Below are 19,847 nucleotides of genomic sequence, written 5' to 3'. Positions count from 1 at the left end.
CAAGTCCCTGGGTCTGTTAATAAGCTGAGGAGGTCACTTGACGTACATATTTTTTGTGTATATTTCTATTTTTGTACTGTCAGGGCACCAATGGGAATGAGAGCTTGCTCTCGATTGTTTTTGCCCCTGAATAAATAAAGGTTCATAATAATGATGATGATGAATGATGGTGAAGGTTACAAGGACAGTGACAGAACAAAACACCCAGTTACAAATACTAAAGGCAACAGGTTTGACATCAATTGTCTGATACTAATGTGATGCCATTCTAGAAAACAACAGGTAGCCTAATAACAAGGTTCTAATATATCCTTGAGTATGTCTACCAGTGCTGCAGAACAGAGGGCCATTCAAGCCCAACATATGGTCCACATTACCAATTACCAAGGTGTGTGTCAATAGAAAGAAGATGAAGAGAGTGGTCACCAAAGAGGCACTTCATATATGCACAGGAGAGAGGAGAGACTTTTGACCAATTTGGAATAACAACCACAGGTCAGAGGAACCTGTTTAACCCAGCATAATGAGTCAAAGTTCCTCCACATCAAAAATTAAAATTTACATATAGACAACACTGTATGTAGAAACAGCTCCACACTTTTTTTTTCTTGGTATACACAAGGTAAGGACAGTTTGTAATTCAAGTTATAACTGAAATTACTTTTTAATTAAGATCATGTTTCCTGTTTTTTCCCCCTTTAGATATGACTTTATGTCCCATGGATATCAAAAGTATACTGTGTGTCCCATGTGGTCTATATTATAAGAAAAAGGAACTGTATTAGTTCTTGACAGCTAAATAAATCAGGTTTTACAATGCTGATAGGGTACAAGCATAAAATGTAGATGACCCTTGCTTTACCTATTGCTAGGCAAACATAGCTTCTAAAACAGTTGTGTAGTTTATTTTAAACAGTTTGAATGGCTTCTAACATGAAATAAAACATCTGTATGTCGTGTAAAGTACAGGAGATAAAATGGTGCCTGTGCAGTGTGTAAGATTTAGAAAGATTTATTAGCAGAAATTGGCTATGATATGCATAATTATGTTTTCATTAAAATGTAATCACCAGAAAATAAGAAATGTCGTGTTTTCTTTAGCTTAGAATGAGCTTTTTATATTTACATAGGAGCAGGGCCCCTATCATAGAGGCTGCCATGTTGAGCAGCCATATTTTTTACAGTAGTCCACAATGGACAAACCACACCGTGGCTGGACAGAGCATGAATTTCATGCATTTATGTTGAAGTAGCAGCTTGGTTTGGGAGACACTTGGAAGGTGAAGAAGAAGTAACATTAGAAAAAAAGAGAAAGCATTGTCATGAGTTTAAGACTATAATTTGAAGAAATAGAGGCTCATACTAAAGACAGTTAATCCCTGTCGTCAAAGAAGCAAAGACATTAAGAAATGCGAATACGACTGCACAAAACAAAGTTAAACATTGGGGTGGCCTTTCCCAGATAGAAATCCTTGATGAGGGACATATATTTCCAGAACGATACCAAAGTTGCCTGTTTTCTGCTCGGCTTGTAATTTTATCTAACAAGTAAAGTTAACCTATATGCAAGTTCTCATTTGACAGTTTTAGCTAAAACATGGCCAGTGCTGTGCAGCCCACTGCAGTCAAGTGAGCCGCCATTAGCGTTTGCTTGATCAAGTCAGCTGCACTTGTTTTCCAAGTGTGAAATTTGCCTTTCATTTATGGTAATTTCTCTGAAACAACTGTTTATCATGATATGTGAGTTTTGCTGAATGTTGCAATCTGCAACCTCACCACTAAATCACACTCTGCATGTTTAAGGTTTATAGAACAGATAAATGCAGTTGCAAGAAAAACTAATGGCACCATTTGCAATTTCCTGGTTTTCTGCATAAATTGGTCATGAAATGTGATGTGATCTGATCTTCCTCAAAGTCACAAATATCAACAAATAATATTTCTAAGCTGATAAAACAAACAGTCATGATGTTTCATGTCTTTAATGAACACACCCATTAAATATACAAAGTTATGGTGGAAAAAGTTAGGCTGGAAAAAACTGTGCTTTAATAACAGGTTGAACCACCTTTGGCCTCCATGCGGATTTAGTCCCAGGAAGACCCCGGTTGACCCTAATTAACTGGCAGACAATTCCCATCTTCTCCAGGTCAGTAATAGGCCTAGGCCGAGTACACATGCACTAATTAATCTAATGGTTCAAGCCAGTCTCCTCTAATTTCTAAAAGAGTCATTCATATTCTGGGGAATCAAGTCCAAGAATCTTTCTTCTGCTTCCCAACTTCTTTCAAAACTTGAAAAGAAGGCAGATACACTAAGCTGTAGAAATAGCACTATTCCAGGGAAGGGGCTAATCAAAAGCTCAAGTCACCGATTTCACAAGAAGAGGGTTAGGATAAAAGAAACTATTACTTCAATTTCCTGCCTTTTAACAATTCTGAAAATGTTCCCTTTCAGCCTGTAAAGACACAAACACTGTTGATTCACTGACAGAATCCTTTCCTCCAAGCTGCTATTTGCGTTTGCAGTGATGACACGGGAGCAGGAATTTGAGCAATGCTTCTCTATCAGGCTTATTTCTTCCAAGTAGGAGCCATCTCCAAACAGCACTGAAATCCAGTTTATTCCTGCGTCTCTGGCTCCATCTCAGCCGGAACTGTTGCAGATACATTATACACCAATCAGGTAAATGGAAATCTCTCCCAAATGTAAGGGATCAAAGTAGCTTCATAACTGTGCCGCTTTCAAGTAGAAAATTAAAAGTGCGAAAAGCGAGAGCATGCTGTCTCTGCAATGGGATAAACTCAAACTCAAGCAGCCTTGAGAAAACTGCTCATTCACTAGGAGATCAATGCCAAAAATTACTGTGGTGCATTGCCATTCACGCTTGTTCTCCCTTTCTCCCTGGCTTACCCTGATATTTTCCACTGACGGGTCAATGACATGTCATGAATTTATACGCTAATAAAATGCTACATGTAGTTTAAAGAGCACTGAAGGATACCCTTTTTCTCAAGCATTCCAAAGTCAAGGAAAAGGGAAATAGAAGGGGCTGTATAAACAGATTAGCAGTCTTTGCACATCATGGATGCCAGCCAAGGAGCGTCTATCCCACTCCTCTCTCCACTTGTCTTTGTACAGCTGTTTGATTTAATTCCATAACAGCTAATTGTTTCTGAAAGTCACACAGGAGCTTATATGGGATCATTCCGTTTTTCAAAGCCAAAAAAAAAAAAAATAAAGCCTGTATCAGATGACAGTGAGATATCAACATGGGAGATCCCCAGTGTGGAAAGCAAAAGCAGCGGTGTAGGGGCAGGCAGAGAGTCAGGGAAGGCAACAGAAACAGTAAAACAGGCTATGGTGATGTGAACTAAACAAATTATATGAGCACAGAATGAAGGTGTTGGGTTAAAAGGGAAGAATGAACTTAAGAGTACAGTCAGCCCTCAGAGGTAATCTCATTATAAACTGTACAACCTGCCTGACTGAACCTAGCTTTACAGACTTTTGGAATATTTGAATGCTGAAAAAACTGAGATGAACGTCCACATCCGCAGGCAACTACATGCACCCACATACACGTCACCTCATTCTTATGTGGGAGGATCACTCATTGGAGTGATACCTAAACATGTTACCCAGATGAATTGAGGAGCAAGCTGGCAGATGTCTCATTTCAGAGATTACAAAAGAGCTGCTTCTTTGGAAACGGAGTGATATGTCAGCCTCAAATGTTGATCAACTCGACACTGGTCCTCAAGCAAGAAAAAGTCATACACACCTATTCGTTCTTAAGTGGCACATACGAATGATTTACAAGAACTGGTGGTGGTAGGAACAGAATTCATGCCTAGTGCAGGTTTGTCATGTGTCGTTGGAGTCCTGAACTGATTCACTGCCTTTCTTCACAAGGGAAAACATCACCACCACCCCTGAATTGAACTAAATCATAGTGTGGTATACTTTTCAGCAAACATCAGGCCGCTGGCTCCATCAATAATAGCTGCAGGTCCTACAAACATGAACAGTACAACTGGAACATCATTACAGATGGCAAAAGATCAATTATCCACTTTAACAGCAGGAGCCCGTATGCAAACTTCATTTATATGAAGTAATATATACGTCAACTTACACAGCTTTTTTACATAATTGCTATATCTGAAACTTGGATTAACAGTGATAAAGGGATGGTTTTGAACTTGGGTACATAAACAGACAAAACAAGGGTGAAGGAGAAGCAGCTGTATATGTGGACAAAAATTTGAACTTTAAGGTGGTGGAAGATATGTCAGCTGTTGTTGACAATGTACTGTAAAGTGTAACAGTTGAAAAAATGTAATAATTAGCTGTATATATAGAGCAAACATTTCAATTTCAAGATAACCAATGTAAGATTGTATTGTGATGGAACTGGTGATTTACATCCCTCCTACACAGTACAGCACTGCTCTGACGACAACTTCTAACCGTCTTTGATCTTCAAATAAGACTACTGACACTGCTAAATCTGTGGTTTTTGTTTGTCGATTTCCACCAGCAGACTTGAAGCTCAAGTGTAAAGTTCTTTTTTAATCTTGTGTGACATTTTTATAAGTGAAACGTTCCAACAAATGAAGTGGAACAACAATGAACTTGTATTTTAGGGATGTTAATTACACTAATGGTCAAATCTCACTAACACACAACTAATAATGAACTGGCAACTTTTCATAAGTCTGAAAAGAGCCATTTACAACAGGTCTGTGCAGTTAACTCATTTGGAACACCAGCACAAACAAGCCTCACACAAAAAGAGAATTTTAGAAAAAGAATCCAAAGATGTTAATGCATAAGGCCCATTGGCTTGAGTCCTTAGCCACAAGGAAGCCTATCATCTTATATTATCAATAAATCAGTGATTAACATGCAAATTGCTTGCAAAGTTAACCCCAAATCACCTTACCTAAATCAATTCACAGAAAACCGTACCTTTAATATTTAGTTAAATATACAGTATGTAAAGTTTGGAATGCAGTGTCCTCATACTTTAAGTGAATCCATCAAGGAGATTGGTCATTTGTTAACATTCCAATTTTTTTCTTGTGAAATGACAAATGAGCATCAGTACAGACCAGAGCACACAGGGCAGCATCCCTGCAGCTGTTCGTGTGTGCCTTAGTAGTCACTGTTTGTGTTCCCAGGAGGCAGACAAAGCGCTTCCAGGTCACCTACTAACTTGCCTTCTCATTACCAGAGGTCACCCTGCTGGAACACAAAGCTGACCTCTCATGCCAAAGGTTACTTGGAGAGGAGGAGGATGGGGAAAAGGAAGGGGATAAGCAGGAAATACAGGAGCAGAGAAGGTGAGCAAGAGTTAAGAGTGAGAACAGTTCTCCTGTCTCACCTCACTTTGATTTAATCTCATCTTGGGACTAGTTCTTTCTAGATTCACACTGCTGCTGTCACAAATAATCTTGACTTCCTTGACACACTTCATGAGCCCAAAACCAGAAAAAAAAAATCTGATTTGAAGCCTGCAAATAACGCCCCTTTAACCTAACATGAGGGGCTTTCTTCTATCATTCCCTCTAATGTCTAGGTTAAGTGTTTGGCACAAGGCTGGGGTGAATGTCTATAGATGGCATTGCTCTTAGATCACAGCAAACTCATTAGCTCTGGCCCGCTGTTGCATTCACTCAAAACAAACGAAAAACATGAAGGGGTGGAGATTCAAGGAGGGCAGTAGGAGAGAGGTGGGGTTGGGAGAAATATGTGTCCTTGGAAAAGGCAGAGCCCAGTAATGACTTCCTGGATTTAGCCTGGAAAATAAAACAGAGAGGTACCATAAACCATGGTGTGAAAACAACTGCTATCGAAGAGGATGCAATGTAATCTATTGTTATAGTTAAGTACAGGAGACTTGTGGATGACTGGGTTGGGTGTGTGTTGGCAGTTACAACATCTGGATCTTATAGTACATGCCTCTGGAGGTTCTGACAGTCTCCCTCAACTGAACCACAATCCTCTCCCAGTCCATCCACACTGCTATTTCCCCCTCTCAGCTGCTTCTTCTTCTTATCCTTTCCTCTATCCTTTATCCCTCTCCGCCAGGGCCATGTGAAAACTCCCAATTACCAGAAACATGAGAAGTGCTAACGGTTGAACATGACCTTGGCATATGCAACACACAGGAGTCCTTAACAAGGGCCATGCTGAAATTTGATTGAATGTATCAACAGGTTGTAAAAAAACAAACTCTCAAGATCAATGTAATTATGAAAACTTTATGCAGAGAACCTTCCTGGCTGGGCAGTGACCAGCAACAGGAGGAGGAGGTCACTGTCAGCATTATGTTCCACCAACAGAGCTCCCTTTTGACCAACAAGTGCAGAAACAAGCAAGGTCTTCCAGCTGCCTTCGATCAACAGCAATAGTAGAGCAGGGGCAAAAAAAAATACAGGGTGAAAGAAGTTTTAAACACTTGCAGCAAGGTGCCAGCAAACACTCCTTGGTCCTCCAGCCCCTTGTGATGCACTCCATAAATACTTGTGATTAGCTATAGCAGCAGGCCTAAGTAACACTTAGATCAAACACCAAAGGGCAATTTGACCTCTTAGCTTTGGAAATGTTATTTAGGACCAAATGATTACTACAAAAACAGAGCTACTACAGTGCTGTGAAAAAGTATTTGCCCCCTTCCTGGTTTCTTTTTTTTTTTTGCACATTTGTCAGATTTAAATGTTTCCGATCATCAAACAAATTTAAATATTAGACAAAGATAACCAGAGTAAACACAAAATACAGTTAAGTGATGATTTTATTTATTGAGGAAAAAAAAGCTGTCCAAACCTATATGGCCCTATGTGAAAAAGCAATTGCCCACCCTTGTTAAATCATGAATTTACTGTGATTAATCAAATTTTTTGGAAATCTAAGTTCAATTTCACTAGCCACACCTAGGCCTGATTACTGCCGGACCTGTTGAATCAAGAAATTACTTAAATAAAACATGTCTGACAAAGTGAAGTAGGCCAAAAGATCTCAAAATCCAAAGAAATTCAGAAACACATGAGAAACAAAGTAATTGACATCAGTCTGGAAAGGGTTACAAAGCCATTTCTAAAGCTTTGAGACTCCAGCAAACCACGGTAAGAGCCATTATCCACAAATGGAGAAAATATGGAACAGTGGTGAACCTTTCCAGGAGTGGCCAGCCTACCAAAATTACCCCAAGAGCGCAGCGACCACTCATCCAAGAGGTCACAAAAGAACCCACAACAACAACATCTAAAGAACTGCAGGCCTCACTTGCCTCAATTAAGCTCAGTGTTTACAACTCAACCATAAGAAAGAGACTGGGCAAAAATGGCATCCATGGCAGAGTTCCAAGGTGAAAACCACTGCTGACCAAAAATAACATAAAGGCTCAGCTCGCTTTTGCCATAAAACATCTTGATGATCCCCAAGACGTTTGGGAAAATATTCTGTGGACTGACAAGAACACAGAAACAAAAGTTGAACTTTTTGGAAGGTGTGTGTCCCATTACATCTGGCATAAAAGTAACACAGCATTTCAGAAAAAAAACACCATACCTACAATCAAATATGGTGGTGGTAGTGTGATGGTCTGGGGCTGCTTTGCTGCTTCAGGACGTGGATGACTTGCTGTGACTGATGAAACCATGAATTCTACTCTCTACCAAAAATTCCTGCAGGAAAATGTCCGGCCGTCAGTTCGTGACCTCAAGCTGAAGCACGCTTGGGTTCTGCAGCAGGACAATGATCCAAAACCCACCAGCAAGTCCATCTCTGAATAACTTGTCCAATTGAGATGCTGTGGTGTGACCTTAAAAAGGCAGTTCATGCTTGAAAACCCTCCAATGTGGCTGAACTAAAACAATTCTGCAAAGAAGAGTGGGCCAAAATTCCTCCACAGCAATGTGAAAGTTGCCAGTTATTGCAAACACTTGATTGCAGTTGTTGCTGCTGAGGGTGGCACAACCAGTTTAAGGGGCAATAACTTTTTCCCCACATAGGGCCATATAGGTTTGGACAGCTTTTTTCCCTTAATAAAGAAAATCATCACTTAAAAACTGCATTTTGAGTTTACTTGGGTTATCTTTGTTTAATAATTAAATTTGTTTGATGATCTGAAACATTTAAGTGTGACAAATGTGCAAAAAAAAAAAAGAAACCAGGAAGCAGGCAAATACTTTTTCACAGCACTGTAGCTCTGTTTCTTGAATAAGAAAGGATAGCAGGAGGAAGGATGTGACAGAAGTGCACGAGGAAAGCTTGGTATGAAAGCAGGTCTGTAATAATAAGCCATAATTTGAAGGATTAATGACAATCGGGAGAATAAGTCCCCGTTACGCTTTAGTATTCTGAGAAGACTACACTCCAAATGACACAGATATGCACACAGGACCTAAGCTAAAGTTTTCATGTAGTTGATGTGAAAACTGCAGTATCTGCTTTTGCTCCAATATCAAAATCAACAGCCGTTCATCTCTCATGTTTTCAAAGAATCTCCCACTGGACAGCATCTTAAAAAGGGGACAGTAAAAACAGAAAGGGGGGTTTACATTGTAAATCAGGCTCACATCGCTATTGGTGTGTACTGGGTAATCACAACATTAACCTGAACCTCAGTTAGTAGCAATGGCAATGTGACTGACCTGAGAGACAAATACTCCCCAAATCACAATTAAATCACCACATGCAGCACAGAGTCTCCAGAGGTCTATAAAGCTGCTGTGCTTACAATAACAGATGGGATGGCACAGCTCAGGTCAGAGCTGCTCGAGTTTTGTTGACAGCTGACACAGACCAGACCCACTCTGGGACTTGCAAGAGTGCAAATAGTATTTCTACATATAGTACAGTCAGTCAGCAGGATTACACTCCAACATCAATAACTACTACTACTTGTAGAGTCCTAGAAGTGACTCAGGTGGGGTGTGGAGCTGAGTGGAGTGAGCAGGGAAAGGGAAGCCAGTGTTGTAGTACTCGAGTCCAGGACTCTGACTCAAGTCCAGATTTGTGTTCACATATAAAAACTACAAGGAGAGGCATCCAAGGACAGCTGCAAAGTTATGCCATCACACCCACTTGTAGTTAAATCCTATGTAGTGAGGCCCTCAAGGTGGCCTTGACAGCCAAGAACATCCTGTGAGAGTGGCTGCACTGGCAGCCAGGGACCATCAGGAGAAGAGTCCTACAGGGTGATGTAAATCAAGGACATACAGTACTTGTCAAGAGTTGTGTGCATTCCTCTGCACATGTATGGACTCTGATGCTTTCCTGTCAGGTTTCAAGCCTCCTGTCCTAATGGACCATGGTGTTTACAGAAGACAGGAAACAACTGACCAGTCCCAAGTCCAAAAGTCCAAAGGTCTTACTATGCAAACAAAGACCATTAAATTTGATCATGTGCAACTATTCTACATATCTCATTAGTAAGAGACTTTAAATTTTATTAAATTTAATCTCCATTCCAGCTGCTAATGCTTGAACTGTCACTTCACTTCTCTGGACAAAATAAACAGAACTTTTGTGCCCAATGTAGCTCCTCTCACTTCGCAACTCACACTAATTAAAAACAAAATATAATTTTACAACAGATTCAAAATAAGTCATCCTCATTTTTATACTGAAAATGAAGACATGCCATTTGACAAGTGTCTTGTACATTTCCAACTAAGAGATCACATAAGCAACATGGATAGCTGACAAAAAGTGGACATAAACTATGGCCAGGAATACTGATAATAATGGACAAAACCTCAAAACAGCTGAACAATTAGTCAACCAATTTGTCTATCTGCAGAAAATAAACAATTACTGCTTAATAATTTCAGTAATTTGAGCCATTTTTTGTCTTCAATGAAAGTAAATTGAGTTGTGTTTTTGCACAAAACAAGATAACACAACAATGATTCAAATCACCATTAGTAAGCCCTACTTTCAAATAAAGAATGAGAAAAATTGGGAAAAGTGGAAACTGCAATAAAGGTGCAATAAACAAAGTCAAGGTCTGAATTCCCAGCTTCTTGGTTGGACTTGGAGTTCAGGTCTGTGTTAAAGCAGCTCTGTACATCCTGCCTCTACCCAACACAATCATGCAGGGTGGACCACAAACCACAGAGTGTGGACTGAGGAGTTGCCAACACCCAAGCATGTGACATCAGCTAATCTGCCCAAGCACAGAAGCCAGGCAGGCAGCTCTGCCAGAACCCTCAGCTCCCCACAGCAACTAGGCCTGAGACTGGCTATGGTCACACTCAGCCAGTCTGAGCTCTGCTCTGTTCACTGAGTTGCTACGTCCTCCCGAAATCTAAAACAAAATGAACATCAGTGAAACAGTTCACTAAAGGCCCGAGAGCTTTGAAGTACAGTTTCCCTCATGAGATTTTGTCAATTATAAGCCACAATGGAGAAGGCAAACTCGCTGTCTGTCCGCAGTAGGCTAAAAAAAGCAAAGCATAAAACAAAAACAGACATGAAATTTTATGTTAACAAAATTAAACACATGATTACATCATGGCTTAAATTATACAATTTTGCTGAAACAACGGCTGTGCCTTGAACAGAATGGGAAAAACTGATTGAGAGAAACAGAAGAAAGGCAAAAGGAAACACAAAGGAGAAAGAAAGAATTTAAAGTAATAGAACAGGACAGAAGGTGAAAAAAAGGAGAGTGTGCACGACAACAGAGCAGCAAAATGAGACGATACTGTCACATGTGAGGATGTAGATAGGCAACAGTGATGTAAAGGGCAGTGGAAAAAGACTGAGGCAGAGAGAGATGGACAGGCAAAGATAGGCATTTTAAATCACCCTGTTTAGCAGCAGCTCTACAGTCTTAGATTTACAGATGGGCTCAAACTACACAAAGATGTTCAAGTAAAAAAAAATGAATTAGGCTGACCCCCATTCCTCTTCTCTATTCATTTTTTATCCTTCTACCTGTGTCTATCCATCCACCTCAGTATTGAGGACCAAAACAACAGGCTCTTTCGGGTCAGTGGCTTGGGCCCAGGCCAAGATTGCTCTCTTTCTCCCTTCTGCCCTTCCTGGGGGCATCTTCCCACCCTTACACACCCTCTCTGGTTTGTGTCAGTCTAATGAACACTCTTAACTGTTGTATGGCAAGAGTAGATGGAACTCTGGGACAATTTACAGAATGCAGACAGAGAAAATGAAGGAGGGAAGAGGGTAGTTAATCTGCTAAGGGGAGTACAAAATGCACTCCCAGAATGTTCTTCTGTCTGCCAAGCTCAAAATATGCCTTACATTTGCACATTTTTCCAATTTATCTCTTATTGAATTAAGGCTTCAGACTCCCAGACGCCCTTCAGGAGAATATAGCAAAAGAACGAGAGAAAGAGAGACAGGGAGATGCATATACACGTTAAAGGAAAGTCTAAATTGATGCGATTTCTCTTGAAGCGTCATTGTGAGGGTGACAGGTCACATATAACACAGAAGATGATGGCATTGGAAGCTCACCCTACTCTGAAGATACAATCAAGTTAATGCAGAAAGAAAAGTTAGGAACTGTGGTCCTGCTAGTGTTTCCGTGGAGGCATACCGGCAAATGACAATTTCAAAAGAAGCACTCTGAAGGCATTTTAAGCTATTGCATGGTATATACAGGGTAGAAGAATTAAACAATTTTGTGTGTATATAGCTCTTAAGGGTACCTTTAAGAGGGGGACCACAAGCAGCAGCCTATCTTACCTAATGGGAAAGTCACCTCATGAAAATCCTTTCTGGAGAAGCAGTGTCATGAATTCCACTAGTTTTCCAGCACAAGCAGTGTCATGGAACAGCCATGAAGACAGCAACAGTACATGGCTAAACACTTGTTGACTATACCAATGAAAGGAAGCCAGAGGAGGAAAAAGGTTTGCTCTGTAGGGGTTTGGATGAGACAGTTCTTCATCTGTGATCATTATGGTCCAGTTTTCCATCCACGATGCCTCTCTGCTCTGTTGCAGGTCACATTCTCAGGTATCATGGTTCTCTACAGTGCCCACCAGCAGTAAATTTAACTAATGGGCTCAGAGCAAAGGGTTCAGGCAAATAATGATACATTGTATGAGAAGACTGGGTAAAGGTTTAAGATTAGCAGTGACATTTTCAGAATAGAAAGAATATAAATGTCAAAATGTCAGTTCTGCAGTTTTCCAAAACACTATGTCATATTGCCTTTAGACCCAATAAACTGAAAGGGCACAGGGGGGCTGCCTGATCTTTTAAATTCCTGATTTTGAAATGTTTATTTTAGTATTTGCCAATATGGGTGAGAACACACAGATTAGTCACACACACTCCTTTTGCTTTCACCCACATATTTTGGTGATCTGCCATGTGAAATCTGAGTGGGAGGACTGGCACAATCAGGGGCTTGTCAGGAATCATTTATCCGTGTGGTGCAATTTGGTGTGAAATATACTGCTCAAAAAAATAAAGGGAACACAACATAAGACATCCTAGATCTGAATGAATGAAATATTCTTATTAAATACCTTGTTCATTACATAGTTGAATGTCTTATTTTCCCTTGTGTTCCCTTTATTTTTTTCAGCAGTGTATTAAGAGAATTTGGACTTGTCTTGTCCTTCAGCTTAGAGAGGTTCAGTGATGCCTGGTGGGAGGTGCAGCTGTGTTCCACTCCATTTTCCACTTTACCCAACTATAGTATGCAAGTTCCACTTGTTTATGGGATGACCTGCTAACTGTACTGATGTATTTCCCACAAATACAAAATAATTATACTGTGTGCATGTAAACACAGTATGAATGGTAGTCAACACCAAACTGCCAATACCACTGACCATGACAAGGGGAAAAACAGGAATTGTGGAAGTGGATGCATCCTATATATACTATAGGTCAGGGACTGGCTGGTGAATCATCAATCACCCCTGTGATTCTTTGTCAACATCAGGACCTATTAGCACTAACCATTTACCAGCAGTAGACTGCAGATATCCCAGCATTACAGAAATATGTTTTATATTCTTTGTCTAACACTATGTTCCTGACCAGCAGTTGAACTCTCTGTGTAAAGCAACTTACCCAGTAGAAGCAGAGAAACAGATGCTCAGACAAGGTCTGGCTTGAACGTTAATACCAAGAATAAAGGACTGGCAAAACAACCTCATTTAGTGAAACAGTTATTAATCAATGTAGGCAAATTCACAAGCAATCATGGTCAAAAATTAACTAGTGCTAGGCTGGTGGATGCATGCTGTAGCCTGTATGGTTGAGCCAGCTGGCAGGATCCATATTTATCCATCAATGTAATCGCAGTCTGATCAACAATACACTGGTCCAGTTTCATATGCTAAAGTCCATAAATTCTCCATAAATTCTCAATGTAACCAGTAAAACATGTCCTCACTTAAATTTTGAGATCAGAGAAGCAGGAGTGAATTCTCTGTCATACTGTAGCTTCTCTTTCTTCTGTTCCCCTTCTTTTAATTCCTTAGACACCATGAAAGACGCCAACTGGACAAGAAGAGAGCTCAAGTTTATTCACCTATGCTGACTTTGCGTTTATGAGGTCTACATAAAATTCAAAGGATGATTACCTCCATCAATAAAAAAAAAAATCATTTTTTAAATAAAATAGGGCAAGAGAATAAAATCTGTTAAAAGAATCTAGCTAAATGTTTTTAACTTGGTTCTTTATTTTTTAGAGGAAACTGAGTAAAGCGACTTTGGAAAATCTCAAATTAGGAGACAGTGGCAAGTTACATATTCCATATGACCAGCATTACTCCACATTGGTTCACACCAGTTCCTATGGGGGCAAGGGCTTTCAACCAACATTAATGAGCTGACAGAGGGCAAGACTTTAGAGCACATATACTATATTCTCTCTGTGGTAAGAAACAGGAAGGTGGTAGCAGTTAGTGTGAGAGACAGACATAAGAGAGGGGGAAGGGACAAAACTGATCTGGCAGAGATGGGAATGATTTAACAGTGCCAAGGAGCAGACATCATCTCTATTCTGTTGTTCCCTCACTATGAATGACACACTCATGTCAACAACTGAATTTTTCATGACACATGTACTGCCGTTTATGGTAATCCTTGGGGTCAGTCTTTTGTTGTATCCTTCTGCTAATCCTAGATGAAGGTGACACTTTCTGCCAATGCATTGACCATTTGCCCTCTTTAATCAGATCTCTCAACATGAATCCCTAATGATGACGTGATATTGCATTGAGCTGAGACAGTTGATAGAGGAAGCAAAAAACAATAAATTAGATCGATGTGGGTTTTTTGAGTAGCTTCATCGCTGTTTTACAATGCCACAACACGCATGACAAGTACATTTGCAATGTAATCTTAAAATGGTACAATCCAGAATAAAGCTATCATTTCTAATCCTTTCATGAATTTAACAGTGAAATATTCTCTGAGAATTCTTTAAACCTTTCATAAAACTTAATGCAGTGTGAATTAACAAACACTTAAGACTTAATACTGGTTACTCTGCTGCCTATTTTGATTATTTTTTGGGGGCATTTTGCATTGATTTTACAGTTGGTCATAGAGATATGGACAGGAAACTGGGGAAACAACATAAGTCCATGGCCAGACTGCTGTTGACAGATCCTGGCTATCCGGGCACTTGGGCTTGCTTCTCCTGTGCTTTCAGCAGTATATTTGGGCTGCTAATTCTGCACTTGTAACTCTGTACATACTGTATGAAAATGTTTATCTGCCAAGAAAAACTCCTCTGGTTCCTTCCCCTTTAAAACTGTCACTGTTAAAACAAGTCACTTAATTTACTGTAATTAGCAAATTTAACAGAATTGAGCCAATTGTTTCACAGGCAATTTGTCTGATAAAAACTGGGAAGATCATATAAACCAAGACATAAAAAGGGGACATAAGAAAATTAATAAAACCACAGAATATCTAAATAAATGTCTCGCCCTTTAAAACAGCGCAGGGTGAGATAGTCCCTCAGCTCCATACCTCTTGAGAGCAACATCAATCCTCTATGTTGCCTTAACAAGCTGCCCATTCATTAGAGCCTTAAGCTCTGTTTTGCATACAGGCCTCAGTAAGGAAGCATGAGGTTTGCCAGAGGTACCTGAGCCCCTGAATGGAAGACACATGAGCCAAATCTGATCTGTCAAGGCCCAAAAGCTCTGAGATCAGGCCACAGCAAGGAACACACATTCCTGGGAGGAAAGGCCTTGTTGCTTCCTCAGCCAGTCAGCATTCCTCACTTTGTACAACAATTCCTAATGAGGCTGTTCTCTGTGGGGGGACCAAGACCCTGTCTGCAGAGATTCGTCTAAAGAGCTAAACAATTGAGGAAAGATGCAGTGAAGCAACCCTCTCACTTACATTCTCACACACAAACTAAGACTGATGAGATGAGAGCAGCCAAACAGTGTTCTGCAGACCTACTCATAGCGTGGGATTGGACATGTGTCAACCTAAAGAAATTTTAACCAGCCAATACAGCCCAATGTGTGGCTAATGGCCCATGACAAAATATTGATTTTCTTTAACTACTGGCAGTAGGTCAGCACATGTAAACTTAAAGAAGCACTCTACAAAGATTTATTAGCAAAAATGGGCTATAGTATGAATAAATATAATTTCATAAATGTGTAGTCACCAGAAAATAAGAATCATTGTATTTTCTTTAGCTTAGAATGAGCCTATCATATCTACATAAGACTGGCGGAGCAAATCCCGGCCGGCAATCGGGCGAAGGCAGGGGACACCCTGGACAGGTCGCCAATCCATCGCAGGGCTAACACATAGACGAACAACCACACACGCACTCCTATGGGCAATTTAGAGACACCAATCAACCTAAGCTGCATGTCTTTGGACTGTGGGAGGAAGCCGGAGTACCGGAGAGAACCCACGCAAGCACAGGGAGAACATGCAAACTCCACACAGAAAGGTCCCGGGTGGGGCCCGAACCCGGAGCCTTCTTGCTGTGAGGCAACGTTGCTAACCACTGCGCCACCGTACTGCCCCCACATTGTTGCTTTGTTTGGCTAAAATAATTTAGATCTCACTTTGCTGACTGTGGTCATCCAGAACTGCAACACAAGACAAAAAAAAAAAAGACAACGTGAATCCCTGTTGTCAAGAAGCGAAGACACAAACAAACAGGATAGGCGACAGCATAAGACGAGGACAAACATTGGGGTGGCCTTTCCCAGATGTAAATCCTTGATGAGGGACAGATGTTTCCAGAATAACAACAAAGTTGTCTGTTTTCAGACAAGTAATTTAGCCTAAAAAAGTAAAGTTAACCTATATGCAAGTTCTTGTTTGACAGCTTTGCTATAACATGGCCAGTGCTGGGCAACCCACTACACTCAAGTGAGCCGCCAGTAGCTTTTGCTTGATCAATTCAGCTGCACTTGTTTGTTTACCTTTAAGGTAATCGCTTTGAAATGGCTGTTTAACATGATGGCCCTATTTTGAGGATCCACGGTATCTGATCAAGATGGTGGTGTTTGGGCATGTCTGTGTTCATTTTGGTAATCTGTAAATGAGGGTAAACAGTTCAAGCGCCCGTGCAACTAGCAAAAGGGCTGGCTGTACTTGGATCTCATTAAAGCAGGGGAGTGTTTAGGGCATAACATGCAATTATCCAATCAGTGTGTAACCTCAGATTTCCTTTAAAAGATGTGTAAGTTTGAACATTTGGTGGATTGCTAGCATACTGGTGGACTTACCAGGTCAGATGTCAATAAGATTTTCCACTGAGGAAACAGATCTGCTCGTGCACAAGGTGGAGGTGCACAATCACTAAAAATGGTATTTATTATAAATACATAGAATCTTTTTATTTTTTAAGTTATGCATGTGCTGTGCAGCGTGGCCCAGGGTATAACAGGCACAAGCGTTGTGCACGGACCTAGACAGGCGTGCATCACAACATGGTCAAAGCACCCATGAAGTAGCAATGATGATTTGCCTGTTGACCACTGACCTGGTTTTTGTGCCCTCATATTACCAATGCCCCCAAAATCTGCCTCATAATTCTGCAAGTAGGAAATGAGGAAACACAGATGTGCTCCCCACGCTGCAAGATAGGGCGCGATGTATAAGTTTGGTTGAATGTTGCAATCTGCAACATCACCAACAGATGTCACTAATCTCACACACTGCACCTTTAAAACCCCAGAGCAAGTTAGTTAGTCCACACTTTGGCCAGTTTCAAAACCTGAGTTAAGATTTATACTGAAATATCTACTGGATATAAACACTATGCAGTAAGAAAAAGAATAGCACTCTAAATTCAGGGATTATTCAAAAAATAACAAGATAGGACTGTGGAATAAAATCCATCTTTGAAGATTGTATGGGACATAAATATGAAAAGGTTTCCATGTGTGGTTGATATTCCTACAAACTCAAGGCAGACCAGCAGAACTTACTGAGAAGAGATGGCGGAACAGAAGAAGGTCAGTGTTTCTGATCTGTCTTTGGGGTCAGTCCATCTGAACCACATTAATTCATATTCCCTTTCTGTGCCTCTTCCTTCTCCTCAGGAAAACTGAACATATCGCTTTGTAGCTAAGTTCACTTCAGAAGTCAGATTGCCATATATTACAATGATACACTCTGACAACTCTATTGCCTGCAGTCCACTTTTTTTTGGCAGAGGGGGTAGAATAAAATAGTGGCACTAATACGCAACACCTGTTCCTTTTCGGCATCTGCCAGTATATCAAATATACAAACAGTGGCAGCTGTGGTGCAGGCAGTGATATGGCCAGGCTCTGGACCCAGGAGATGCAGAAGAATGAGGCAGGGCTTGTTTCACAGAGCACTTACCCTGACACACAGCCCTCTCCAGGTTACATAGCTGAAAGCAAGAGTGCAGTGGCCAGAGTCTGTAATTTTTCACATGTGTTTTGTGAGGAGCACCAGGCGCTTTCGATTTCTTTAATCTAAAGCCCGGGAACCAAAGGGAAAAGGCCTATTGGGTAGTCTGCTTTCAATTACAAGGTCCATAAAGACATTGGGACAGACCTGAGGTGATGGATGCCTCTGTCTAGCTGAGGCTCAAGTTTGCCTGGCGGGTTCACCCACATGCTAGAGATAGACCCTAAACAAGCATCCAGCTACAACCAAAGACTGAGTGTAGTTAAAAAGTAGGCACGCCAGGTTTAAGCACTACTTGCCTGTGTACCCCTTCATACATGAGTGGCATTTAACATATTTTGTTCAAGAGGTCATCATAACTGATATGTAGAGATGTGTGAGGGGAAGCAGTGCCCAAAATTGTTTATAAGGACAATAATAAGGATAAGGATAAGGACAATCACCTTTATTTGGCTAAGCATGTTACACACACAAGGAATTTGTTTTTGGTAAAGAACCGAGGCAGCCATATGTGGCCTTACACCCATGGCACTAACCATCGGGGGCAATTTGGGGGTTCAGTGTCTTGCCCAAGGACACTTCGACATGTGGACTGCAGGCACTGTGATTCGAACCTCCAACCTTTCGGTTGGGAGACGACCACTCTACCCATTGAACCACAGTCACCCCATGATAATGACTAAAGGACAAAAAAAACTCTCCATATGTTAAAAGGATTCATTGTTCTATTAGTAGAGATAAGAGGGTGTGGAAGATGTGGCAGCCTGAGCCTGCATGCCGACTTTATGCTTAACTGTGTCTAAATTACATAGTACTCGTGTGAGTGCATGTGTAATAGAGGAGGTTGGCAGCATCAGTAGTCGGGAGTCAAAACAATTTTAGAAAGTTATCAGGTGAGTCACACTCGGAATAAAAACATCCATTTAGAACTGAATCACCTTTTTTTCCTCTTAGTCATTTCTTTATCTGTCCTCCCTACCTACTGGGTTTCAAGACAAATGTGACCTGCAAAGGCCACATAAAGTGCAGATATTAACAAGACTGAATCTTTGTCACTGGTTTTGTACCTTCTGTTTCTGGCATCTCTGTGTTTTGATTTATAGGTATCTTGGTCTCATGAAATTAAATTTCAGTGTAATGGTTAATACACTGGGTATCATATATCATGACCTAAATCATGTGCCAGATTATATTGTATAATTTTAAGGTCCTGGTATCATCAGAATCAGAATCTGCTTTAACTGGCCAGGTGTGTCAGACACATGAGGAATTTGACTCTGGTATATCGGCTCTCAATATGTATGTACATATCCCCATGCAAGGGACAAGTAAACAGTAAACCAACATAAGGCTGTGTAATATAACAAAATAAGCAGTATTAACAAGCCACAAGCAGTACAAACAATGCAAAATAAGCAGTATAAACAGGCAGTAAACAATGCAGTGTTAGATATTAATAAATCAGTTAGATAACTGTTAGACAATGTGTTAGTAATGCAGTTTAGTAAGATTTAAAGTCTGCTCTAGTCTGTTTTGTTTCAAGGTTAGCAGACAGAATGTAGATTCTGAAATGTGAACCATGACACCAATTCTTTTCTTGTATTAACCTTGTATTAAAATATTATGTCTGAATAAATGAATGAATGCCTTAGCTACACACCATGTAACAACATACACACACATTGAAATTCTTCATTTTGTTATAACTAGGTAAAAATGCAGCAGCTCCAAGCATGTGCAGCACTAGATAAGAGATGGAGTCTTCGGATTGACTTCATCCAGGTAAAGGGTTAGCCTAAACCTTATAAATGTATTAGCCTCTGTGTGGCCAGGGACTCTACTTTCCAGCAGCCTGTGTGTGTGTCTCTGGAAGGGGGAGCAACCCAGGTCGTGTTTGTAATTTTTGCTTGTTTACCATTTGTGGTTAAAATAAATCAGCACTAGATGAAGAAAGACAGACTCCCTCATTA

The 19,847-nt window shown here is 40.5% G+C and overlaps 1 protein-coding gene across 7 annotated transcripts in view; it reads right to left on the bottom strand.

Moving 5' to 3' along the window:
• Window positions 1–19,847, bottom strand: part of disp1 (dispatched homolog 1 (Drosophila)) — a 94,456-nt gene that overhangs the window by 64,986 nt on the left and 9,623 nt on the right. The gene's annotated exons all lie outside the window — the stretch shown is intronic.

The sequence above is a fragment of the Monopterus albus genome, unplaced genomic scaffold (genome assembly GCF_001952655.1).
Source record: "Monopterus albus unplaced genomic scaffold, M_albus_1.0 scaffold182.1, whole genome shotgun sequence".
Classification (NCBI taxonomy): Eukaryota; Metazoa; Chordata; class Actinopteri; order Synbranchiformes; family Synbranchidae; genus Monopterus; species Monopterus albus.
The sequence above is the reverse complement of the archived record's forward strand: the minus strand, read 5'-3'. Positions and strand labels throughout refer to the sequence as shown.